Source organism: Pleurodeles waltl, chromosome 4_1 (assembly GCF_031143425.1).
Source record: "Pleurodeles waltl isolate 20211129_DDA chromosome 4_1, aPleWal1.hap1.20221129, whole genome shotgun sequence".
Classification (NCBI taxonomy): Eukaryota; Metazoa; Chordata; class Amphibia; order Caudata; family Salamandridae; genus Pleurodeles; species Pleurodeles waltl.
This window is the reverse complement of record NC_090442.1, coordinates 376,888,847-376,915,962: the sequence shown is the minus strand read 5'-3', so window position 1 is coordinate 376,915,962 and position 27,116 is coordinate 376,888,847. Positions and strand designations below refer to the sequence as shown.

General features: G+C 44.9%; 1 protein-coding gene across 19 annotated transcripts in view; it reads left to right on the top strand.

Moving 5' to 3' along the window:
- Positions 1-27,116, top strand: part of C2CD5 (C2 calcium dependent domain containing 5) — a 669,580-nt gene that overhangs the window by 350,445 nt on the left and 292,019 nt on the right. The gene's annotated exons all lie outside the window — the stretch shown is intronic.

Genomic DNA, 27,116 nt, shown 5'->3' with positions numbered 1-27,116 from the left:
AGCTTTCAGCAGTGAACAAAGTCAACAAGCATCGTAGACTGATGGTCAGCAATTGAAAAAAATCATCAGGCTGCTACCTAAGCTCTTTGCCAGCAGCCCGAGGTGGGGTCCATAAAATGGAAGCACTCTAATGTAAGCATCACAGGGTTTTCCTGCTTTCATTGCAGGGGCATGCTTTTCTCATTCTCTGCACTACAGAGATAGTCCAGGAGATGTAAACAGCATGTCCAGTGGTGTAAATGGGTTAAGGAAATATCATGTATACCACACTCTTGAAGCAATCCATATGAAGGCATGATTGGAAGCAGGGTGGGAAGACACATTGCATATATTTAGCTATGACTAAGCCATTGAATATAATCCAAACTTGATGGAAAGTGCACTCACATAGTAAACATGACACATCATTAACCCCTTCGCTGCCAGGCCTTTTCCCCTTCCTGTGCCGAGCCTTTTTTTGGCTATTTGGGGCAGTTCGCGCTTAGGCCCTCATAACTTTTTGTTCACATAAGCTACCCACGCCAAATTTGCGTCCTTTTTTTCCAACATCCTAGGGATTCTAGAGGTACCCAGACTTTGTGGGTTCCCCAGAAGGAGGCCAAGAAATTAGCCAAAATACAGTGAACATTTTGTGTTTTTTCAAACAAATTGGAAAAAGGGGCTGCAGAAGAAGGCTTGTGGCTTTTTCCCTGAAAAGGGCATCAACAAAGGGTTTGCGGTGCTAAAATCACCAGCTTCCCAGCTTTCAGGAACAGGCAGACTTGAATCAGAAAACCCAATTATTCAACACAATTTTGGCATTTTACTGGGACATACCCCATTTTTACGATTTTTTGTGCTTTCAGCCTCCTTCCAGTCAGTGACAGAAATGGGCATGAAGCCAATGCTGGATCCCAGAAACCGCAACATTTCTGAAAAGTAGACAACATTCTGAATTCAGCAAGGGGTAATTTGTGTAGATCCTACAAGGGTTTCCTACAGAAAATAACAACTGAAAAAGAAAAATATTGAAATTGAGGTGAAAAAAACATCAATTATTCTCTACGTTTCACTCTGTAACTTTTTCCTGCAATGTCAGATTTTCGAAAGCAATATACCGTTACGTCTGCTGGACTCCTCTGGATGCGGAGATATATAGGGCTTGTAGGTTCATCGATAACGCTAGGTACCAAGAGCCAATAAATGAGCTGCACCCTGCAGTGCGTTTTCATTCTACAGTATACCGGGTATACAGCAATTCATTTGCTGAAATATAAAGAGTGAAAAATAGCTTTCAAGAAAACCTTTGTATTTCCAAAAAGGGCACAAGATAAGGTGTTGCGGAGCAGTGGTTATTTGCACATCTCTGAATTCCAGGGTGACCATACTAGCATGTGAATTACAGGGCATTTCTCAAATAGATGTCTTTTTTACACACTCTCTTATATTTGGAAGGAAAAAATGTAGAGAAAGACAAGGGGCAATAACAGTTGTTTTGCTAATCTATGTTCCCCCAAGTCTCCCGATAAAAATGATACCTCACTTGTGTGGGTAGGCCTAGCGCCCGCAACAGGAAATGCCCCAAAACGCAACGTGGACACATCACCTTTTTTTAAAGAAAACAGAGGTGTTTTTTGCAAAGTGCCTACCTGTAGATTTTGGCCTTCAGCTCAGCCGGCACCTAGGGAAACCTACCAAACCTGTGCATTTTTCAAAACTAGAGACCTAGGGGAATCCAAGATGGGGTGACTTGTGGGGCTCTGACCAGGTTCTGTTACCCAGAATCCTTTGCAAACCTCAAAATTTGTCTAAAAAAACAAGTTTTCCTCACATTTCAGTGACAGAAAGTCCTGGAATCTGAGAGGTGCCACAAAGTTCCTTCCACCCAGCGTTCCCCCAAGTCTCCCGATAAAAATGGTACCTCACTTGTGTGGGTAGGCCTAGCGCCTGCGACAGGATATGTCCCAAAACACAACGTGGACACATCCCATTTTTTGACAGAAAACAGAGCTGTTTTTTGCAAAGTGCCTTCCTGTAGATTTTGGCCTCTAGCTCAGCCGGCACCTAGGGAAACCTACCAAACCCGTGCATTTTTGAAAACTAGAGACCTAGGGGAATCCAAGAAGGGGTGACTTGTGGGGCTCTGACCAGGTTCTGTTACCCAGAATCCTTTGCAAACCTCAAAATTTGGCTAAAAAAAACACATTTTCCACACATTACGGTGACAGAAAGTTCTGGAATCTGAGAGGAGCCACAAATTTCCTTCCACCCAGCGTTCCCCCAAGTCTCCCGATAAAAATGATACGTCACTTGTGTGGGTAGGCCTAGCGCCCGTGACAGGAAATGGCCCAAAACACAACGTGGACACATCACATTTTTTCATAGAAAACAGTGCCTACCTGTGGATTTTGACCTCTAGCTCAGCCGGCACCTAGGGAAACCTACCAAACCTGTGCATTTTTGAAAACTAGAGACCTAGGGGAATCCAAGATGGGGTGACTTGTGGGGCTCTGACCAGGTTCTGTTACCCAGAATCCTTTGCAAACCTCAAAATTTGGCTAAAAAAACACATTTTCCTCGCATTATGGTGACAGAAAGTTCTGGAATCTGAGAGGAGCCACAAATTTCCTTCCACCAAGCGTTCCCCCAAGTCTCCCGGTAAAAATGATACCTCACTTGTGTGGGTGGGCCAGGTGCCTGCAGCAGAATAAGGCCCAAAACTTGTAGAGATAGAGGGGATAGCACAGCGAGTTTATAAGGACATATTATTTTATACATCTTTAGACTGACTCTGCTTTGGGGACCCACATAAGTGAGGTGTCATTTTACTTGGGAGACTGAGGGGAACACTGGGGAGTAGGAATTTTGTGCTGGAGCGGTGATCCTACTAAGAAAAGTCAGGAAAATATGCTTTTTTAAGCAAATCGAGGTTTACAGAGGAGTCTGGGTAAGAAAATGTTGGGGGATCCACGCAAGCCACACCTCCCTGGACTCCTTGGGGTGTCTAGTTTAAAAATAATTCTGGGTTTGGTAGGTTTCCCTAGATGAAGGCCGCACCCAGGACCAAAACATAGGTGCGCCCTCACCCCCAAACACAGGTAGTTTTGTAATATATCATTTTGATGTGTCCACATACGTCCGTGATGTGCCAAACACAAAAATTGTGAAAAGAAACGCACTTAGGTTATGTGAAATAGACCCCTCACCCACCAACCAAGTTGGTGGCATGCTTCATCATCGGGGTCCCACCCGAGGCACCTAGCGTGTCACAGGTGTGCTGCGACGCCTGATTACAGCGGAGCAGGTTTTGTCATTTTTTCCACACATACTGGTTGGATTTGGCACGAGGGTGAGTGATGGTTCAGTGGATCAAATTTTATTAACAAGAGATTTCACAAAAATGAAATGCACTGTTAATAACTGAAAGGCAAAAAACTGAACCAATGACTAACAGCTCGTGAGCTGTAAAGCCGCGACAAGGCACCAACTGCTTTACAGTCCATTCACACACCTTTCATACATGACACGCACAAGACCATTCACACCGCCCGCCACGGGCCCAGCACATTACAACACTCACATCGACAGACAGCGCCACTCAAGGGCCCATCACTTACATACGCCCACATGCCTGATACAACAATCACACCAGCTGATGGGAGTGTGTGGACTGGTGTTTGGCTGGCAGTGTGTTGCAGTAGCCAACAGCAAGTCAATATGTACACTCTCAGCCAAGCCCCACTCCACACACAATGGCATCATTTTTTTTTTTTTAAACAGAGGAACCCCTAACTAAGTAGAAAGAATTACAAAACTATAAACACAAAAGCTCTAACTAAGTACATGACAGAAATGCTAACCATGAAACTGAACACATGAAAATACAAAACAGACATGAGTTTACACTCATGGTTGTTCCCAGAAATTCTTCTGGGTGTGGTAATTCTTAAAACAACCACCCACACACAGCCCAGGCTTTGAAGGACAATCTGGGCAGTACATTAGAGTCTCCCTCCGGATACCTCTTCGAAAACACACTCTACATTTCTTAGCTGGAAAGTCTTTTTTGGGTGTGGGAGGAATGTGCTCAGCAAAGTGGCGATCTTTCAATCTAGCCACATCCTCCACCACTGCTTCTCTAGGAACTCTGGCCTGTTCCACCACAATAAGGCTCCCTATCACTGACTCCTGAAATTTCACAAATGTCATCTTTGGCTCTGGAGACCTATCCCTAAACACAATAAAAGCATTAAAGGTTGCTAAGTGGAAGAGGTGAATTGCTAACTTCTTATACCAAACGTAAGACTTGCGAATAGCAGTATAAGGTTCCAACCTCTGATCAACTCTATCTACACCTCCCATGTGCTTATTATAATCTAAAATGCACACAGGTTTGCGCACTTCAGCAACCTGGTCCCAAACAGTCACTGGGGAAGTACTCTCATCATGGATGGTACTTAGCATGTAGACATCCCTCTTGTCTGAAAGTTTCAAAGCTAGCAGCTCATCATTCCGCAAGGCACAGCACTGTCCCCTCAAGTTTTTTACAAACAAGCTCCCTTGGATAGCCTTTCCGGTTACAACGAATTGTGCCACAAGCAACTATGTCCACTCTTAACAATTCCTTGAACAACTGCACTCCAGTGTAGAAGTTATCTACATACAAATGGTGACCTTTGTTGAACAGTCGTCTACCAAGATCCCACACAATTTTCTCAGTAACTCCAAAAGTGGGAGGACAACCAGGGGGGTCAATATTGGAATCCCTACCAGTGTAGACACGGAAACTATACGCATATCCTGTACTACTTTCAGACAGCATATACAACTTAATTCCATATTGTGCCCTTTTGCTAGGAATGTACTGCCTAAAAACCAAACGACCCTTGAAGAGGACCAAAGACTCGTCCACACTTATCTCTTTGCCTGGAACATAGACCTCCGAAAACCGATCTACAAAATGATAAAGGACAGGCCTAATCTTAAAAAGACGGTCAGAATCTGGGTGATCTTGTGGCAAGGCTAATGCATTGTCAACAAAATGCAGCATCCTAAGAAGAAGCAAATACCGATTACGACTCATGGTCGCAGGAAATACAGCTGTTGCCATCAAGGGACTAGTAGACCAATAAGAAGCCAGTGACGGCTTCCTTATCAACCCCATCAAAAAAGTCAAACCAAAAACCTTTTTTATCTCCTCCAAATTTGTGGGAATCCACTGGTCAGCTCTAGAGTGTGGCCTAAGTCAGGCAGCGTTGTCCCTCAAATGCTGCTCCGCATACAAATTAGTCTGCTCAACAATCTCTTCCAAAAACACATCATTCATGAATAACTCAAAGAAATTGATAGGCAAAAAGTTCTCTGTATTGGCGCTACACCCCGGGAGACCAGTAAAGGCAGGCAACTCTGGCTGCTCCATGTTTGGGGCAACCCAGAGTTCAGGTCTTCTAACGGGAAACCTTTCAGCCCCAGGTTGCTGCACTAATGGCACATCAGTGTCCTCCTCTAAAACGGGCCCTTCATCTGCACTGAGTGTGGCTTCATCATCAGAAGATTCCCCTCCAACAGAAACATCACTGCCAGAATCTCTCACTTCCTCCTCTGCCTCAGATGCAGAGTCCGTCTCATAATCATGATCAGACAATGACTCAAAAAGCATACCAACCACCTGCTGAGCGGTCATCCTGCGGCTAGCCAGGATCTTTCCTACTAAAATTAACTGGACAAATTCACCACCAACAACCAGCACTATGTAAGACAAGTAACAAAGTGTAGCTTTGTCAGTAAGAGTTATAAACTCAAAAACTATACCGCTCACTTGCCTGAAAAAGCTTGATTCACCAGCAACTACTCTGCACAGACACAGCAATCACCAATGATATCCCACTAAAAAGAAAGAAAGGCAAATTAGAAATAAGACAAAACAAATATCATTGTGCACAAATCTAAGGACAATTTCACACACAACTGCATTTAGTACACCCCCTACAAACATGTCATTCATGCATGGCAACAATACTCCTTTGGAGTAAATTGTTTTTACTTACCTAAAACATGCAACTGTGCAAACTGCAGGTCAACCACCGCCAAAACCGCAAGGAGCCACAGCAAATAAAGCAAAAGCTTTGAACTAGAACAAAAAGGAGGAAAACATTTTTTATCACAAATGCAAATACTTCATCAGTTGACAAACACCCCACCATCAAACATTTAGAAATTGGTGCCTAAGTGGATTCTGCCATAGGGGCAGATAGGCCTATCTGCCCCAAGGAGGGCAGAAAATACCTTTAGTAGTGTGTCCCCATGGGGAGTTTCCCTTGCCCAAGGGGACAGCCCCCAAACAAAAAAACACACACAACACTATCCCTGGTGCCTAAGTGGCTTCTGCCCCCCTTGGGGCAGATGGGCCTAAAAATAATAGGCCGATCCTGTCCCCAAGGGTGCAGAAATGGCCTTGGTACATGTGCCCCCAAAGGGGCGGCAACCCTTGCCCAAGGGCCCCACCCCCCATCCACTAACACACACTATCCCTGGTGTCTAAGTGGCTTCTGCCCCAGATGGCCCTAAAAAAATAGGCCCATCTGCCCCCAAGGGGGGCAGAAATAGCCAACAGGTCAATGCCCCCCTTGGGGGGGAGGGGCGCCCCGTGCCCAAGGGGACGCCCCCCCACAAAAATAAACTAATAAAAACAAATCCCTGGCGTTCTAGTGGTTTCTGCCCCTCTTGGGGGCTGATCCGCCTAAAAATAATAGGCCGATCTGTCTCCAAGGGGTGCAGAAATGGCCTCTTTACATGTGCCCCCAAAGGGGGGGCGACCCTTGCCCAAGGGCCCCCCCATCCACTAACACACACACACACTATCCATGGTGTCTAAGTGGCTTCTGCCCCCTTTGGGGGCAGATGGACCTAAAAAAATAGGCACATCTGCCCTCAAGGGGGGCAGAAATGGCCAACAGGTCAATGCCCGCCTTGGGGGGGCGCCCCGTGCCCAAGGGGACGCCCACTCCACAAAAATAAACTAATAAAAAAAATCCCTGGCGTTCTAGTGGTTTCTGCCCCCCTAAAAATAATAGGACGATCTGTCTCCAGGGGGTGCAGAAATGGCCTCGGTACGTGTGCCCCCAAAGGGGGGGGCAACCCTTGCCCAAGACCCCACCCCATCCACTAACACACACACACACACACACACACACTATCCCTGGTGTCTAAGTGGCTTCTGCCACCCTTGGGGGCAGATGGGCCTAAACAAATAGGCCCATCTGCCCCCAGGGGGGCCAGAAATGGCCAACAGGTCAATGCTCCCCTTGGGGGGGCGCCCCGTGCCCAAGGGTCACCCCACACCCCCACAAAAATAAACAAATAAAAAAAAAATCCCTGGCATTCTAGTGGTTTCTGCCCCCCTTGGGGCAGATCAGCCTAAAAATAATAGGCTGATATGCCCCCAAGGGGGGCAGAAATGGCCCTAAAAGACATGCCCCCAAAGGGGAGCGACCCTTGCCCAAGGGGCCGCCCCTCCATCCACTACACACACAATCCCTGGTGCCTAAGCGGCTTCTGCCCCCTTTGGGGGCAGATGGACCTAAATAAAATAGGCCGATCTGCCCCAAAGGGGGGCAGAAAAGGCCAACAGTTCGGTGCCCCCTTGCCCAAGGGGGCACCCCCACCTCCACATAAATACACAAAAAAAAAAACATCCCTGGCGTTCCAGTGGTTTCTGCCCCCCCTTGGTAGGGGGGCAGAAATGGCCGTAATTAGTTGCCCCCAAAAGGGGAGCGACCCTTGCCCAAGGGGCCGCTCCCCAACAGTAAAATCCCATTTATAACAACAACAACAAAAATCCCTGGCATCAAGTGGGCATTCCTGCTGCCCGATCGCAATGCGATCGGGCAGCAGGAATGCTCAAAGAGACACCGGGGGAAAGGAAAACCCTTTCCTTTCCCCCGGTGCCTCTTTCTGCAAACCCCCCCCACCCACCGGGAAGAGAAACTCACCTCTTCCTCTCTCGCCGCACAGGAAGCAAATGGCTTCCTGTGCGACGGGCACCCGATAATGAAGTCAGCGCGCGATCGCGCTCTGACGTCATTATGGGGGGGTGGGGGATTCAGGGTGGAAGGGGAAGAGCTTCCCCTTCCATCCCTGCCTTTGGGGGGTGGGGGGAAGCACACAGAGGGAGCGAGAGCGCTCCCTCTGGGCTGTGTGCCGTGGACGTAGTGGTTACGTCCTCGGCACAGCAGCACTGTGCCGAAGGACGTAACCACTACGTCCTCGGCACAGAACCGGTTAATGAGCATAATTTCAAGGAATCTGAAGACATGAACAGGTCACCAAGTGCCATCTACATTGCCATTGGAACAACGTACATCTCTTATCATTTAATACCAAAATGAGATAGCATTAAGTAAGAAGACCAGTTGGCCAACTCCCAAACTGAGATCTCCATTGAGATACACTATAACTAGGTGTTGGCATCCAGGGAGAGAGAAAACATGGAAAGAAAGTTTAGATGACAAATAATGCACATGAACAGACAGGGGGCATACAGTTGAACAGTAAGACCTGTAGTTTTTAAATGAGTGAATCAGATAGCCCAGAGTAATTATGGGTACATATATAGATTTACATGTGGAGGCAGAGGTTCATGTGACCCAACCCCACAAGGGAACACCCTTTCTGTGGGCAAGCCCATTAAAAGACTCCCATTAGCCAAACAGCACTAAGATTCCTTTGGAAGCTGAAAGATGCATTTTATAAAACTGGGGTTAAACCTGTGACCTTGAGACTAGAAAATTACTACCAGACCCTTCAAGTGATAAACAATATCAAGAGGTCCCTACAGTGGATACAACTACAGGCACAATTTTGCATCTTAACATGCCACGTCAACCAAAAGAGATTAAATCTACTGATTCTGAGGACTTATATTATGTACATCTGACAGATATTTCATGACTTTTAATGAAAGGTATATATGTGTGAGATGATGTCACTTGTGATATGGCTTGAAGATTAAAAGCAACTATGCTTAGAAGCAATAGCACACAAGGAAAAGATGATCTTTACTCACAGGACATGTCCGGTTCCTAATGCGGGGCATAAATACAGATAGCAATTGACAAGTGTCACACTAGAAAAATAAATCTTGTCCAAGAATATCCAGCTTTCTTCCAAAGAATAGGACCTGGCACTTTTCTTTGAAAGATTGTACGTTTAAAATACATGCTGTGATAGCAGAATCCTACTTGTCAACAGATGGGTGATGTTTGACAAGATTAAAATAAAATAAACACTCTGAGCCTAAATACAAGCATGACAACAGAGTAAAATATGTGGCTTACAGCAGATATCCTTCCTAAAATGGCTATTCATTCCAGAGTGCATTCTTGTCCTTTTTTGGACCTCTACTCCTCAGTGATTACAACATTTATAAAGTCAAGAGTAGCTGAATGCTAAAGCTTTGCACATGCAAAAGGGCCTACTTCTCTACTTCTGTACTTCCTACAACTTAGTCGCCACCCACATTCTTTCCTTCACATTGGTGCTCTTATAAGAGAAAGCATAAAATCTTCCCACAAAATGTAATAAAAGAACTGACATCTCACTGCAGATCTAATGGGTGTTTGCTACTCTGATAAACTTATTAGTGATCTCTCTACTTTCAAATAAAACCATGTTGTAAAGACTGTATAACTTGTTTAAAGTCTAGGGTTTTGTTTCATTCCATTAAAATATTTATTCAGTATTCGATCTTCAAGTCATTCCCTGTCATCATTCTATGACTCCTCAGTAATTGTCTGACCACTAGTAAGCCCTGTTAGCAGGTCTCAGGGCAAACAACAATACCGATTAAGTAGCACACCACCATTACCACAGCCTTTCCTCCAGCCAGAGCTGTTTTAGGAAAGGGAAACTACCTTTCAACCTTAAAGTGTCAAAAGAGGAAAAACCTTTTTTTTTCAGATCTTGTGCCATATTTGCCCTAAAAATGTATTCTTTGATGATCCTATCAACATACTTCTGAACAAGTACTTATCAATAGTTTGTCTATCACTTTCTTTAAAGGACCCACCAACAGCTACGGTCTCATCAGAGACAGCACATTTAATTGTCAGTTTGTCAATGGAGGTATCTGCGAATATGCTTGGCGATGGCTTCATCAACAACAGGCTTGTCTGTGACACACAAAAAAAAAAACATTTCACCTATGGCAGGAAAGCAGACAGTGTTGGTTACTGTGGTTGCAAAACACTGGACTCTCCATGACTGCACTGCCTGCTCACCCTTTGCTTAGTAAAATTTGTGGTGAACTTCTAGCCCAGTTCTTGCAGTCAAAGGAGGGAGACAGCAGCTATATGCAGAATGGCCTATAGTCCTGGCAAACTTCACCTAAGATATATGTCGGAATATGAGGAGTAAAAAGGAGAGAAAGAAAACTGTATATGACGAGCCGTAAAAAAAAGATGGGGAATTACAACGCTTACCTTCAGGTGGAAAAAATGGAAGTGGTAGTACCATGGAGCTAGCTGTATGGATGACTGGGATCACTGCTACAGAATAGACCACGCTATCAGCACTTGAAGTACCAAACACTTTTTGCACTGCACTCATAAAACAAACTATGATGCAAGATTTGTATGCCCATTTTCCCAGCTGTTCCTTAATAGCCTTTCCTACCAGCTCCTCATCCCCCATCACCTCCACAAACACCATTAGCAGCTGGACGGCTCTATAACAAGCCTAAGTGGACACTGTTGAGAAAGAGGAGGGCGGGGGAAGATGATGATGAAGTAACAAATAATCAGGAATTTGAATGATGGAATTACATCACCCACTAGAGGGTCAAAATACTTACAACCATCAAAGTCACCACTTGTAGGAAGTTGGCTCTGTATATACTATTTCAAAGTAAGAAATAGTGTGCAGAGTCCAAGGATTGCCCTTAGAGGTAAGATAGTGGCAAAAGTAGATAATTCTAATGCTCTATTTTTGTGGTAGTGTGGTCGAGCAGTAGGCTTATCAGAGGTTAGTGTTAAGCATTTGTTGTACATACACAGGCAATAAATGAGGAACACACAGTCAAAGACTTACTCCAGACCAATAGGTTTTTATATTGAAAAATATTTTTTCTTAGTTTATTTTAAGGACCACAGGTTCAAGATTTACAGTTAATACTTTAAATGTAAGGTACTTCACGTAGATACTTTAGGAACTTTGAATGAAAACAATATCATGTACAGTCTTTATAAAAATGGCAATATGCTATTTTCAAAGTGGACACAGTGCAAAAATCAACAGTTCCTGGGGGAGGTAAGTAAAGGTTAGATTAGGAGGAAAGTAAAACACTTAAAAGTCTCAGTCCCGGGGCATAGGCAGCCCACCGTTGGGGGTTAAGGCAACCCCAAAGTTACCACACCAGCAGCTCAGGGCCGGTCAGGTGCAGAGGTGAAAGAGGTGCCCAAAACACATAGGCACCTATGGATAACAGGGGTGCTCCGGTTCCAGTCTGCCAGCAGGCAGCGGTGTATGCGATCATTTGCATTTTCAGAAAAGGTCATCATTATTTCTGGTTTGTGTTTGTGGCATTTCTTGGTCTGTGGCCATGCGTCCTCGGGGGGCAGACCAGGGGGGTTTTGTAGAGCACTGGGTGGGGGGGACAAATAGGCACACAAAACACACCCTCAGCGGCACAGGGGCGGCCAGGGGCAGTGTGCAAAGCAGGCGTCGGGTTTTGTATAGGTTTCAATGGTGCAGGCTGGCACAGTGGGGGCTTCTCGGGACAGCCACCACCTGGGCAAGGCAGAGGGTCGCCTGCGGGTCACTTCTGCGTCGAAGTTTGGTTCCTTCAGGTCCTGGGGGCTGTGGGTGCAGTGTTGGTTCCTGGCGTGGGGTCCCTTGTTGAAGGCAGTCGCGGTCAGGGTGAGCCTCTGGATTCTCTCTGCAGGTGTCGCTGTGGGGGCTCAGGGGGGTCATCTCTGGTTACTCACAGGCTTGCAGTCGCTGGGGAGTCCTCCCTGAGGTGTTGGTTTTCTGCAAGTCGAGCCGGGAGTATCGGGTGCAGAGTGTAGAGTCTCACGCTTCCGGTGGGAAATGGGAAGTCCTTGGAAGTTGCTTCTTTGTTGCAAAGAAGTAGCTGGTTTTGAACAGGGCCGCTGTTCACAGGAGTTTCTTGGTCCTGTAGTCCAGGGCAGTCCTCTGAGGCTTCAGAGGTTGCTGGTCCCTGTTGGATGCGTCGCTGGAGCAGGTTTTCAAAGTTGGAGACAGGCCGGTAGGGCTGGGGCCAAAGCAGTTGTCGTCTTCCTCCTTCTCTGCAGGCTTGTAGGTCAGCAGTCCTTCTTGTTTCTTCAGGCTGCAGGAATCTGATTTCCTGGGTTCAGGGTCACCCCTAAATACTGAATTTAGGGGTGCGTTTAGGTCTGGGGGGCAGTAGCCAATTGCTACTGTCCTTGAGGGTGACTACACCCTCCTTGTGCCTCCTCCCTGAGAGGAGGGGGACACATCCCTATACCTATTGGGGGAATCCTCCAAAATCAAGATGGAGGATTTCTAAAGGCAGGGGTCACCTCAGCTCAGGACACCTTAGGGGCTGTCCTGACTGGTGGTTGACTCCTCCTTGTTTTTCTCATTATCTCCCCTGGACTTGCTGCCAAAAGTGGGGGCTGTGTCCAGGTGGCGGGCATCTCCACTAGCTGGAGTGCCCTGGGGCATTGTAACATAAAGCTTGAGCCTTTGAGGCTCACTGCTAGGTGTTACAGTTCCTGCAAGGGGGGTGGGGTGTTAAGCATCTCCACCCAGGGCAGGAGGCTTTGTTTCTGGCCTCAGAGAGCCCAAAGGCTCTCACTCCAGGGGGTCAGAAACTTGTCTCTCAGCAGCAGGCTGGCACAGACCAGTCAGTCCTGCACTGAAGGATTGGGTAAAATACAGGGGGCATCTCTGTGTGCATTTTGTTAATAAATCCAACACTGGTATCAGTGTTTTTTTTTTTCTGTGAAGTTTGATACCAAACTTCACAGTATTCAGTGTAGCCATTATGGAGCTGTGGAGTTCGTTTTTGACCAATTCCCAAACTCCCAGACCATATACTTAATATGGCCACACTGTACTTACAATGTCTAAGAATAGACTTAGACATTGTAGGGGCATATTACTCATGCAGCTATGCCCTCACCTGTGGTATAATGCACCCTGCCTTAGGGCTGTAAGGCCTGCTAGAGGGGTGACTGACCTATGCCACAGGCAGCATTTTGTGGATATGACATTCTGAGGGGGATGCCATGTCGACTTTGCCTTGCTCTCCCCACCAGCACACACAATCTGCAATGGCAGTGTGCATGTGTTAGGTGAGGGGTCCCTTAGAGTGGCACAACACATGCTGCAGCCCTTAGGGACCTTCCCTGGTCGCAGGGCCCTTGGTACCACTGGTACCTTTTACAAGGGACTTAACTGTGTGCCAGGGGTGTGCCAATTGTGGAAACAATGGTGCATTTTAATTGAAAGAACACTGGTGCTGGGGCCTGGTTAGCGGGGTCCCAGCACACTTCTCAGTCAAGTCAGCATCAATATCAGGCACAAAGTGGGGGGTAACTGCAACAGGGAGCCATTTTCCTACACCACTGGATATAATTTCTAGATTCCACAAACCTTAAAAAGGGATGCCAAAAGATTTGACCTGACGGTAACATCAAAGAAGTAGGATTGCTTCCTGTAAGAATTTAAAGACCATTGAAGGAAAATGTTCAGAGTTCCAACTTAAAGTTTGTTTGGTACGAGTCAAGAGTAAAGGTAGTCATGATCCCACAGTGATTGCAATAGTTGAGACAACCTTTAAGAGGAGTAGGATGTTACTAGGACAAGGACCTAGAGTAAACAAAAAGAGCCTGACTTGTTTATCAGATTGGCCATCACCTGTGTCTGTTTATCTCAGTACCCTGGGAAAATCAGAGACCTTCCCTAGTAATGGCAATAACCGTTGGGGCCTAGGTTTGATCCAGTTCAGCCCTGCCTTAGTGTTTACTGAGACTCATCCTCAGGTACAACCAGAAAACTAGAACGATTAGCATTTTAGAGAGGGCTTCAGGTTGAGACACTCCCCATTCTGCTGAGCAGTGCTCTAGAAACTGCTCCCAAATGCTATTCAGGATCAGGGCCGGCATTAGGGTTGTACGACCGCACTTGACACTGACCTCGGCAGGATGCACCGACCTTAAGGAGGTTATTGTGATTAGAGGTAATTTATAATTTAAAAGCACCTGCTGCAGAATTCCTTGTGCATCCAGCTTTCAGGCAGCAATAAAAATTTCAAGACAACACGTGATTAATGTGCCTGCTAGAGAGAGAGATTCAAGTTTTGTCTCGTGACAGTTTTGACTAACCATAAAGTAGTGCAGTGTTTATATTCCTGCTGCAAAGAATAGATTTGTATTTTGTGAGGATAATTGAGTGGATTAGTAAAGCCAGCCTTTACCAGCACTTTGAAATAAATGATATGTATGTGAAAGAGGTGCTGCGGAGATGCACTTTTGGCAGGTGGTAGTGAGGGAATCCGAAGAGGAGGTCATGGGGAGAGGGCCACCAACAAAGATTGTCGAACCAAGCACCACCAGTGCTGAAGTTCGAGATTCATCCTTGCCCGGAAGAAGTTTTGGGGCTGGCTTGCAGTCTCAAACTATGTCAGTTGAACAGCTTCCTAAATGATCATTCCTTACTGGATGATCAGTCTACAGCAGATTCATTAGCTCCTGCACGAAGGAGAATTTCTGTTATTACTAGAGCTACAGGAAATTTACATTTACAATTTCATTTACACAAAGTATAGCCAATTCAACTGGTTTTCAGTGGCTGGCCCTCCGTGTCGGCTCAGGGTCCATTCTAAAGTCCACCTCCAAAACTTTTATGAAGTGGCTTGCCACTGTGGCACACGCCTCTGGAAACAATACCATTGACTATGTCCATACTTAGACAGTTTTCTCATTTAGCAGAAATTAAAACAATAAGTCAAAAAATACACTTCTGCTTTTCTCCAAAAGTTCAGTTGTATGCTCTTAAATCTAACTAGGAAAAATTGGCTGCCTTCACTCCGCGCACCTACATGCAGTTTCACACAGCAATTCTCAATACACCTTGAGGTGAAGCCTTCCCTTCCAAACAGCACATTTGGAAAAGCCAGTCGAGATATCTACCTGTGAAGTCTAGAAGTACAAATCTCTGCAGTGGATCATGTCTTCATGCCTAACTCTCATCCCCTTCTTCCTGCACCCAGCATAGGAGGTGCTAAACATCTAATGTATTCAAGTATCTGATAGAGGCTTAAAGCTGCAGATTTCTTACCTTTGAATTTCCCAGACATCGGACTGGATCTGGAAACTTTTGCTTCAGCACTACCCTATTGCGCTCTGTTGGGTATGTCCGTTCAGTTCAGTGTGGTGTTGTCGGTGTCAGTGGTGCTGAATGTGACGTTGCGGTCACCTATATAGGCGCCACCCAGGCGTGCAGATGTCAGTTCCTTTCTTTCCGCGCCAGTTAGCGCAGATCCAGAGGGAGCTTCCCCGCTGGAATTTTTTGACGTTTTATTGAGTATTTTTGTAGTTTGTCAAGATGACATCTAGAAAGGTAGGATTCAAGCAGCGTGGCGCCTGCCACCGCACCATGAACCTCACCTTGTCTGCTTATGGAATCTCAAGCATGACCACGACTTGAAGTCATGCCCAGACTGCCAGTCCATGGTACCAAAGGCTTTGAGGGGGCACTATCTGAAGCTGCTTGCAGCCTGGCAGTTGATATCATCTGGCATGACTCTTCGGACGTCAAGTTCCTGGTCGAGGAGAAGGTCACAGGAGGGCTCCAGGAGCCCCAAGTAGTCTTCTCCCCACTTAGGGCACTCGGGAAAGGAGCACAAAACAAAGTCTAAAAGGACTTCGACTTCGCCTCATCCATCAGCTGACGCGACGAGTGTGGAACAGTGGCGTTCTAGGCATGGTTCCACCTAAGCAATGCCGGGTCTGGCTCCGCACCTTCCTCCATTTCCAGGAGCTGGAGAGACCCTCTCTCACGTAAAAGACTGCTACAAGGCTATGCGCCACGTATTTGAGCGGGTCGTCCCCTCAGGAGAGTCTTTGGACCCCGCTGGGTCAGAGGGTGCCCTGCCAGCTTTTGTGCCAACGTGTTCGCCTGTGACTCCTATGGGGTCTCATGGATCCGAATCCAGACCTGGACCGGAAATACACTGCGACCTTCCCCTGCACCTGTCACAATGCTGTTGCTTTCAGTGGCACCAGCCTAATTTTGATTCCAGGCGATACGGTACCAAACTGAGGTTGCACAGCGCAGATTCCGGCAGAAATGGCGCCCACAGGTGCCAGATTGTTGACTGAGCATTATTTTCAGGAGCCAATCATGGAAAAAGATTGGAAGGGGTCGCTGGACCCTTTAGAACACTAGTTAGAAAGGTCTATGGACTGGTATGAGGAACTAGGAGAGACCAGTGGACTGGACACCTCTCCAGATATATTGGGTTGTTCTCTTCATCCAGTGTGGCTTCTGAGGAGGGAGCTCGTTATGTAATGGTGGTGCATACGCAGCGGTGTTCCTCGAACTGCCCTTGGTGGCTGTCGAGACAAGCCTCTCGACTGAAGTGCTTCAGTCTGGGGCTTCCACTTCCGAATCCCTCCTGCCCTTTAGTGAGGCATATACTGACGTCCTGCTGGGAACTTGGTCCAAGCCCAGCACAGGGGCTCTTGTAAATATGATTATTTCCCTCTGTCATGGCCCTTCATCGGGCGACTCTAGTTTCCCCAGCCAACACCCCACCCCTGAGGACTTGGTAGTCCAAGCCTCAACTTCCAATGGCGCATTCCCTTCGGCTCCCCCGGACAGGGAATCCAAGTGGCTGGACCGGCTTGGTAAGAAGATGTTTTCTTCCACCAGCCTGGTGAGATCGGTGAACGCCTCTTGCTTATTGGACCGGTTCTCGCTCACCTTATGGGATACGATTGCACAAGTGCTGCCACAGGTCCTAGAGGTTACCCGGGCCATCCTCTCCCAGACAGTGAAAGACAGGAGATATGCGGCACAGTTCAGTTCACCATTAGGTATGGCCTAAATATGACTGACTCACTGGGTAGAGTGGTTTCGTTGACTGTGACCTTATGGCGCCACGCCTAGCTGAGAACATCTGGCTTTTTGGGGGATGGCCAGGTAAACCTTATGGACATGCCCATCAATGGGATTTGATTGTTTGGCATGAAGGCAGACCTGGCGTTGGAGCACTTTATGGACTCTTGGGCTACGGCCAAGTCCTTGGGCCTCTCGGCGACCTCTTGTCTACTGTCTGCCTTTTGTTTTTGCCCCTTTCGAGGCCATGGAAGGGGCATACCACAGCACCAACCCTATGTCAGCCACTGTCTGATGCAAGCCTCCCAAGTTGTGTGAGGACTTGGGCGCAGTGTCTACAGACCTTGAGTGTCTAGAAGCCAAAAGCCATCCACCACCCAGCCCCCCGCAGCTACAGTCTCTAAGCCCTCCTAGTTTGACTAATCTTGTCCAGTTGGAGGGAGAATTAAATATCCTCTCCTCCCTTACGTTGGACGATTGGGTTCTGTAGATCATTCGGAAGGGCTATGCTCTGCCTTTCCAGTCTTTTCCTCACCCAATACCGTCAACCTTCAAGTGGCTGGCGGAGGATGATTTGTCTCTGCTCTGAGAGGAAGTTACGGCTCTCTTGGCCAAGGGAGCTATAGAAAGGGTCCCCATATCAGAAGTAGTTAGTGGTTGTTATGCCTGCTACTTTCCGATACCCAAAAAGAATTAGGGTTTTCACCCTATTCTGGACCTACGGACCGTCAATCTCTTCCTCAAGAATGAGAAATTCAGTATGCTCATGTTGGCTCCGGTCTTGTCTGCCATAGAAGAAGACTGATTGGTAGCACTGGACTTACAGAATGTGTTTTTTCACATTCCCATCCTGCTTGCCAACATGCATTACCTACGGTTCAAGGTAGGCCACAAGCACTTTCTGTTCACCGTGCTCCCATTTGGCCTTACCAGCCCACTTCTGGTGTTCACCAAGGTGATGGCGGTAGTCGCACCTCATTTGCGCAGGTTAAGGGTTTCAGCGAACCTTCGGCATTTACTGGAGTTCACTATAAATGTGCTGAAGTCACACCTGACTCCTTCTTAGATGCTCTCTTTCATATGAGCTGTTATATACACAGCACAGTTTCTAGCTTATCCTCTCGACCAGCAAGTCCAGGATATTCAGCTTATGATACTGATGTTTCAGCCTCTGTTCTGGGTTTCGGTGAGACTGTTCTAAGGATACTGGGCCTCATGGCCTCCTGCATCCTGCTGGTAAATCATGCCAGAGTGTAGTGGGACCTAAAGTTCCAGTGGGCACAGCATTGGTGATCTCTCTCTGACATGGACCTGATCTTGGAGGGAACTGGTAAAGACCTGCAGTGGTGGATTTCAAACCACGATTGGGTCAAAGGCAGACTCCTCTCCCTTCTTCAACCAGACCTCACAGTAGTGGCAAATGCTTCACTTCTGGGATGGGACGGCCATCTGGCAGAGGTAGAGATCATAGGACTCTGGTCTTCGGCGGAATCCGGACTTCAGATCAGTCTGCTGTAGCTCTGGGCGATCTGGCTAGCATTGACAGCATTTCTTCTCTCTGTCAAGGGGAAGTTAGTGCAGATGTTCATGGACAACACCACTGTCAAATGGTACTGCAGCAAACAGGGCGGGGTGGGTTCACTGATCCTTTGTCAAAAGGCCCTGCTTCTTTGGACATGGCTGGAACAGCAGGGCATAACCCTGGTAGTTGGCAGGTTCTCTGAATACCAGGGTGGACAAACTCGGCCATCTATGCTTAGTGGATCACGAGTGAGGTCTCCACTCGAGGTGGCACAAGAACTCTATCATCAGTGGGGAGACGCTTGGTTAGATCTGTTCACCTCCGAAGAGAACACAAAATGTCAGCAGTATTGCACGTTGGAGTTTCCATGGTGGCAATGGCTCAGCAATGATTTTCATCGCGAGTAGAGCTCAGACTTGCTGTACATCTTTCAGCCCATACCACTGCTGCCCAAAGTTCTCAAAAAGATGAACTACCCAGCCCACGTAATCCTTGTGGCTCCGGATTGGGTGTGGAGAGTCTGGTATCCAGAGCTTCTGAAAAATGAGCATCGATCCTCCAATCAGGCTGCCCCCTTGAGAAAATCTTCTGTCGCAGCTGCAGGGGAGGGTTCTCCACCCAAACCTGTCAACTCTGCTCCTTCATTCGTGGAGATTGAGCGATGACAGTTGACAGCCTTCAACCTTCTTTGCGAAGTCTGTAATATTATTTTAGCAGCCAGGTGTTCCTCCACAAAAACAGTATACACCTGCTGCTGGCAAACATTTGTAAAATATTGTACTGAGAAGTTTTTAGATCCTCTTTCTGCTTTTCATTCAGTCCCTTGCCCAACAGAGCTCTGCAATGGGCACTCTTAAGGGATATCTATCCACTTTCTCCGCGACTGCCTGACCAGCCCTCTTTGTTTAAGTCCCTTATTGTGAATCGGTTTTAGAAGGGCTTATAAATATGTTTCACCCCTCATTATGCCTCAGTGGGACCTGAACCTGTTCTCACGTACCTCATGTGTGCTCCGTTTGAGCCACATCACAACTGTTCCCTCAGGTGGCTTACTGTCAAAACAGTCTTTCTCATAGCCATAACATTTGCCCGGAGGTTGAGTGAGCTACAGGCCTTGTCCTCCAAGCCTCCTTATCTCAGGGTTTCCTAATAAAGTGGCGCTTTACACCTGTGCTTCTTTCCTCCCAAATGTGTTGACCTCATTTAATTTGGGACGGACGGTCACCCTGCCCACCTTTATGCTCCCCCGCACACCTATAAAGAAGAGGGGCAACTCCAATGGCTGGACCCATAAAGAGCATTGTCGTTCTACCTTGACCGCACAAGAGAGTTATGGGTGGGCAACCAACTCTTTGTGAGATATGTGGGAGAAAACAAAGGTAGGACAGTACAGAAACTAACCATTTCACGCTGAGTAATTCTCTGTATGAAAATCTGCTACGCTCTGGCTAAGAAGCTGCCTCCAAAGGGCTTACAAGCCCATTCCACCAGAGGAAAAGCTGTGACCATGGTGTCAGCTTTTGGAGTCCCAGCCCTGGACATCTATCAGGCAGGGGTGCGCATTTTGCTCCTTCGTTCCTGCAGCACTTTCTAGTTTCTAAAATCTGTCTGCAGCACACCGCCAGGAGAATGTGGTTTGGGTATCTATTCAAAGGTAATGAATCTGCAGCTTAAAATCTCTATCAGATTAACAATTTACTTACCTTCAGTAACTCCTTATCTGGAAGAGACTATGCGCCTGATTACGAGTTCGGCAGATGTTTTTGCCCGTCCGCTGAACTTCCGATGGGGAGGTTGACGCCATAGTGGTCGGTGCGCGGAAACCGCAGAAACATCCTACAGCAATGTCTCTGGCTCGTAATCGAGCTGGCGGCAACGCTGTATGATGCAGGGTGCGCCAGCACCCTTGCAATGTTCACTATCTGTCATTGTTTTATGTTTTTTGGCAAAAGGTGGCCCCCCAGGGACATTGGCAAAGTGGGGCCAGCTACTTGGGAAACACATTACCTTGGATATCTGCCCCTCTCAGGTTAAAGGGGAAATGTATTTAAAGTCTGCCACAAAGGCAGGATTAAACGTGTTAGCATGCTGCGGGGTTTAGGGGGAGGAGGGAGGTTTGTGGGGTTTGGCGATGGTTTGTGCTAGGTTGATTGTTGAAGAAACCTTTTTGTTTGTCTGTCAAATGCTCACTGGACTGGTGTACACACAATTTACTACTGCTTAAAAACAGCTTTATGAATACTTTTTCTATGTTTTGTTGCTCGTGGTCCATTTAAATAGACTTACAGGAGCTGATATTTGCAAGTACAATTGTTAAGGGTTGAATGTCATTGTCTATGCACAGTTGTCCTTGGATCCTTGGTGTGTCTTCCTGTCCTGTGCCGGCTTTGAAAATAATTCTCATGTTAAAGTTAGAGGAACTGAATCGTTAGAAAGATAAAGAAAGCACTGATATAATTACAATGTGGGGATCAAATTTCAGTACAGTATACAAAATCTGATGGGTGAAATGTTTGAATGAATCTGAACCACTCTTGACCGTATCACAGGCCATCATTTTTCTGCACGCCATACCACCTCAGTTGGGACCCAACCATATGCAACTCAATCTTGAAACTTCAGTGAGCCATTTAGCTTTAGAAATGTGCTTGCAGTATCGTATCCACAATCATACAGTCAGTGAAGGCAGGAAACGTGACCAGTGCTGTAACAAAGGCTCCTGCTGCCCCCACGTTGTGGGGGGGTGATCTCCAGGGGCCCCCTCAGCACCATACTCTGGCCTCCTACCGCCTGTGTGAGTCCAGAGGGGTGCCCCTCCATGTATTATGCTTCATATTTCGTTATGCTGAACGTGATGGTGGGTGATAATGTCTATCCTTGAATGAAATGTCTTTCGGTGCAGGCATTCTTCATTTTATTGAGAGGCTGCTGTCTTCTACACAGAAGGTGTTTTTTTAGTATTTAAAGACAGTCTACTTGTAGTACCTGCTCAGTATGCCAGAGAAACGTCAAAAGGTTATACAGTTAAGAAAACAAATCTAAGGTGTGAATATGAGGAAGTGGCCAACACAGACTATGCAATTATACTATTGTAGATCATAATTTAGATGCATACAAAGAAGAACAGTAAAAGAAAAAGGGGATTGGACTCATAAGAGAAGAAAAAGATTATACATTAAGAAGACTTTATAACTATGTAAAAATGTTTGGTCCATTCAGGTTTGATCAGACCTATATCAATGAGAAGGCTTCAGACCCAAGATAAGATTCTAAAATATGGCCTATTGTCATAAATGTATCAATACATTCAGTTCTAGATAAAGGATTCTCATTTTAACCAATGGCAAATGAAAATGGGTTTGGATGTAAAATGCTTATGGATGCAGATGTTTATAATGCCTTTCTTTTTTAATTACATATAAGTAACAGATGCTTTTTCTGATTAAATATTAGACTGACTTTACAGTAATTGATTGATATTGTCACACTATTATCACTAGATGACGGAGTGTTTGTGACATTAGCCAATTAATTGAACATAGATTGTTCTCAAGCAGAACATGTGAATTTAAATTAATATCGATATGTGTACCAACTCTCTCTAATTTAGATGTTTACAAATTTGTTTTGAAAGATATAGAGAACAATGTACGTAAACTACAGATTTTGTCTGAAAAACAACATGAATAACCTAGAAATGTGAAAAATTGTAAAATTGTTTTACCGATAAAGAGGGAATGTATTTAATCAGCAATGTTCAGATTATGACAAGGAAGCATTATTTCTGCTCAATCAGTTGCAATACTATGAGAAGGTACCAGTGAAAATACTACAGAAAGAAAAATGGCAGATAGTTGAAAAGTTGAGATTTTGAGCTTCTAGTATAATAGGGGGTTACTGAGTGAGCATAGTTTGAAAGGTCCTCCAAAATTACATACAAATATGAGAACACTGCCTGGTAGTAAAAACATATCAAAGATTGAAGCAATGAGAGAACATATGTCTCATGTAGACGCATTTATTATGCTTCAGGTGTCCTCTTCTACATCATATTCCAAAGATACCAATGAACTTTGGAATAATTTAGGACATACCATGGATATATGATTACCTGTTAACAATAAATACCAAATCTCTCTATTCTTGCAGTAGAAGGAATTACATCTTGCTTACATAAGTTGTATGTGTTACAGTTTACCTGCTGACTCACAAGTATTCTCCATACCTTGACATTTCTAAACAGAGAAATGGGTTGCAAATCTTTTTATGGGCATATGTGAGAGTTAGCGATTGGGCAGAGTGACATTTCAGTCTATGAAACTACAGTTATGCTATTAAGTATCTTCATTGATTACATCATTAACATGGAAAAGTACTGATGCTGAACTTAAAGCTTGACTTTGGACTACAGTAGTACTAACATTATTTGTCTGGCTGTAAACTGTTCCTATGGGGCAGAATATGCAGGTAAGAGTATTTTACTCTGTAATGTCTCCTTAGAATATCTTAAATACCAACTGAGTTTTCCTCAACATTAGAAAAAAGACATACCTTATACTGAGTGTTTAACAGCACAAAGGTTGGGCAGTTCAGTAGAAGAATATGACCAGATCAATCACTAGATTTAGAAAATGAGGATATTCGGAGTGTGATACATACAGAAGTGATTCAGCAAATCAAAGAAGAAGAATGATCAGCAAAGAAGAAAACCAAGTGAATTTGACTATGCTTTTTATAAGCAACTGTACAGCTGGCAGACAGCGGTATATTCTTCCAATTTCTCTTACCTACGAGAATATGCAGTGGCAAATCTAATAATACTAATTTTGAATGATCAAATAATGAAAATATGATTCTCAAACTCATCGAATTGTGTGAAACTGATATTTTTAATTTAAAGCCTCCTCCCAATAGTCAAATAAACATGCACCCCATGAGTATGAAGAAGAGGGAGACATAGTATTTCCATTTCCAAACGTGATACCTCTGTTAACCACACCGAGTCCTCTTTTCCGGATAATAGTTATATTTTTCAGGTTCCTTATTCCAGACTTTGGATGTTTGGCTGACATAACATCTGGACAGTTGTTGTGCACAGTGAAGCAATGATTAGTAACAGTCAGTGGTCGTATAACAAAAGATGACAGTCTCTCAAATAAAACCACAGTATTTTTGAGACACAGTAGCTACATTTGGCCATTATAACAGAAGTGCACCTCAAGCACACTTGACTAGCCTACAATCACAAGAGAAGTAAATAACACAGCAACACAAATTATCTACTCTAGGATCTTTCAAACGTCAGGGGAGTAAGACGACAGGTTCAGCACAGATTACAGTTCAAGATGGGAAAATGCTTTGGTACAGAGTCATTCACATGACGATAATGCCCACATGCACAGTATTATCCTGAAGAGCAATTTGAATTTTACTCGAAAGAACATAATAAAATCATGAATTGTCATAGAAGGACGGGATCAAGGTGGTTAGGGTCACAAAAAAGAAAAGAAGCCAATAGGAGATGGATAGAAATTACTGAAATTACTGAAACTGTTAAATAGAAGAATTCAAGGTTAATTTGTAATATCGTGGGAGAATGTTCTGGCAGTATAGGTAATCCCAAAATTATTAATATCACAAGTGAAGTCTGGAGCAAATATATCGTTTCGTTGTATGCTTCAAATGGCTTAGGGGATGTTTTAATAAATCAAAGTGTGTCAAAATCGAGGCCCAGAAATAGGGACAAGCTTATTCTTCCTTACCTTACAAAGGTGCAAGTCAAACCAGTCATTTAGGGCGCAAGAAGCTCTGGGGCGATAGGGCAAGATCAGCTGCCTATGACCATCTTTAAGTTAGATGCTGATTTATGGGCTACTTGTTTGCCCACTCTTTAAATGTTGTTATAATTCAGGCGAGACACCTAATTCCTGGGGGGCTACATAAAAAAACGTACCACTGATTAACCCGCGATTTATAGACAAATTCCGTTGCTAAACGCAATCGGAAAAATCTCTGCGAAGTCTACATTTATTCATCTGCAGGATTGGGTAAAGATAATGCAGATTTTGCCCTTTGAACAGGCAGGCTTTCAACCAAATTGTTCCAGCTTGAATAATATAACTATATTGCACCTCATCACAGAGAAGTATGTTTGGAAATGGGGTATGTCTGTTTACACAGCATTTATTTATTTTTCTACTGTTTTCGACTAAGTGACAGGTGCACTCTATGGAGGAAGCTCAAGGACTTGGGTATCCCACAGGGTCTATTAAAATTAATAATAGCCTTGCATATGGACATGTGGCACCAATTAATGTTGAGAGGAACTAGAGGGCTCACACCTAAGCTCAAAACCAAAAATGGTTTAGGGCAGGGCTGCTTATTAGCGCCCCTTCTTTCCTCACTATTTGTCGCTGATTTACCTTGACAGATGGACGTGTTGATTGCGATGCCCCAATGGTCAGGTTGTCCCGATAGGGACACTCCCCTATGCTGATTACATTACCTTACTGGGTTTGACACCAAAGGGGTTGCAGAAGCGCCTTCATGCCCTAGTAGCTGCTACGGAGTGGCGTTATTTGAAGGTTAAATTCAGGTAAAATAGTCTCTGATGACACTGCCTGTTTGACAAGTAAGGCTCTATCTCATGCAAATAGACTTAAGGCTGTCGATGGGACAACTGGTAGAAGGCACTTTATTCACTTACTTAGTGTGTATAAGATCAAAATACCACCTTCACTGCTATATGAAGTGGAAGCTATAGACATTTAGCACTGGCACTTTATGCATAAACTGGAAGGGAACATTTTGAGATCTATGTAATTTAAATACTATGGCGCAAATTGAGGCATTGCTCATAGGAATGGGGCTGACTAGCACCATTGAAAGAGAGCTGGCATTACGTTTGGGCTTTCACCTTATGCACTCAGAAGAGGGCTCCCTGAGGAAACTCATTAGCATGGAATGTTTTCCCTCGTTAAAAGGTGATAACACCGTGATGTCAAACCTTCTGCATGCACTTTAGCCTTAAGTTGATAGACCTGCCAGAAATGACTTACAACACCCTTATATGCTACTTAACAAGTTCCACTAAAGTTAGATCAATGGAACTAGACAGTTGCCATTGGCAGGAGTTTAAAAAGGCTGGAGGAAGTAACTAGGACCGCCAGAGTTTCGGCTCCTCATCCTTATCTAAGATGGAACCTGAATCATGGAGTCTGTCTCTGCAAGCTGATGTTCAGACTAAATTGTCTTCGCTTGAGCTGTGTTGTGGGTGAGTGGCGCCACTTAATTTGGGCTGATAGGAGGTGTACTCTGTGCATGGGCGCAGTATAGATGATCTACCATGTACTCTTTGTTTGCCCTGTTTTAAAGCCAGTTAGATGTTGTTTTTTAAAACCCTTGTTTTTGAAGCATGGTATTAACACATGCACACAGCAGCTGCTCGGTTCCTTTAGAACGCGGATAAAATATTTAAATGTGCAAAGAGTTTTTTAATTATCTAATCCAATTGAATCTTGATGGAATGTAATGGTCCCACGTGGCATTAAGCCGAACTTTTTGATTTATTGTGATTTCTTTTATATCAAATGCAAATATCTCATATATGATAATATTGCAGAACTTGCTGATTTACCACAGATCTCTTTGTAGATCTAAAAACTCTAAATAAAAATCTTGAAATCGTGAATCTTATCCATTTCTAAGCCCATTTTAAGAGTTGGTAAAACTTTCCCGACTTCTAAAATGGTTTTAATACATGTAGAAAAACTTTTTTTGTGCTATAAAAAAGTGTACTATATCGCTTCTTAAGACCATAATTGGGGTAGAGGCCAATGGAGGGTATTCACTGGAGGACGTCCGCTTGAGTTTCAGGGGTATCTTATGCCAAAAGAAAAATCATCAGAAAAAGAGGCAGGGATAAGAGTGAGACTAGAGTAAGAACAGGCTCGGTTTGGTAGGGAGAAGGGCTGCAAGGGGATGAGGAAGCTAAGAGAAAGCAGCACGACTGGAGGTGCTTGAGTATTAACTCTGCAACCTTCAAAAAGATAGACTTATAAAATTAAGAAAAATAAACTGCCATCACGATGCTTAATACAAATGTGACTTTTTGTTTACCACAGCATGTATGTAACTGATGTAGAACAAAATGTTAAGCAACATTTTTCTAAACTCCGTACCATCCTTACATTTTTAGTGTCTACCTTTTTAAACAAGACATTTTACAGGAAGTGGTATACTCTTAGTCCTTCAATTACTTTACCTCCTCATGACCGATGCCTGCTGTCTGCCTTCCTTCAGACCTGGAGAAAAAATAACTGGAGTATTTAAGGCAGATGGCGTTATTGGAGGTTCAGGACCAGTCACTTTTTTTGTCTCCTAGTCTCTTTACCTGTACTGTGCTGAAAGAGTTTTGTTTACACCACCTCATAGTGCGGATAGCACATGAGTCTGGAGTTAAGGGCCTGCAAACATAAAGAGCTTGAACTTTATATTCGATTAAATAATGCCT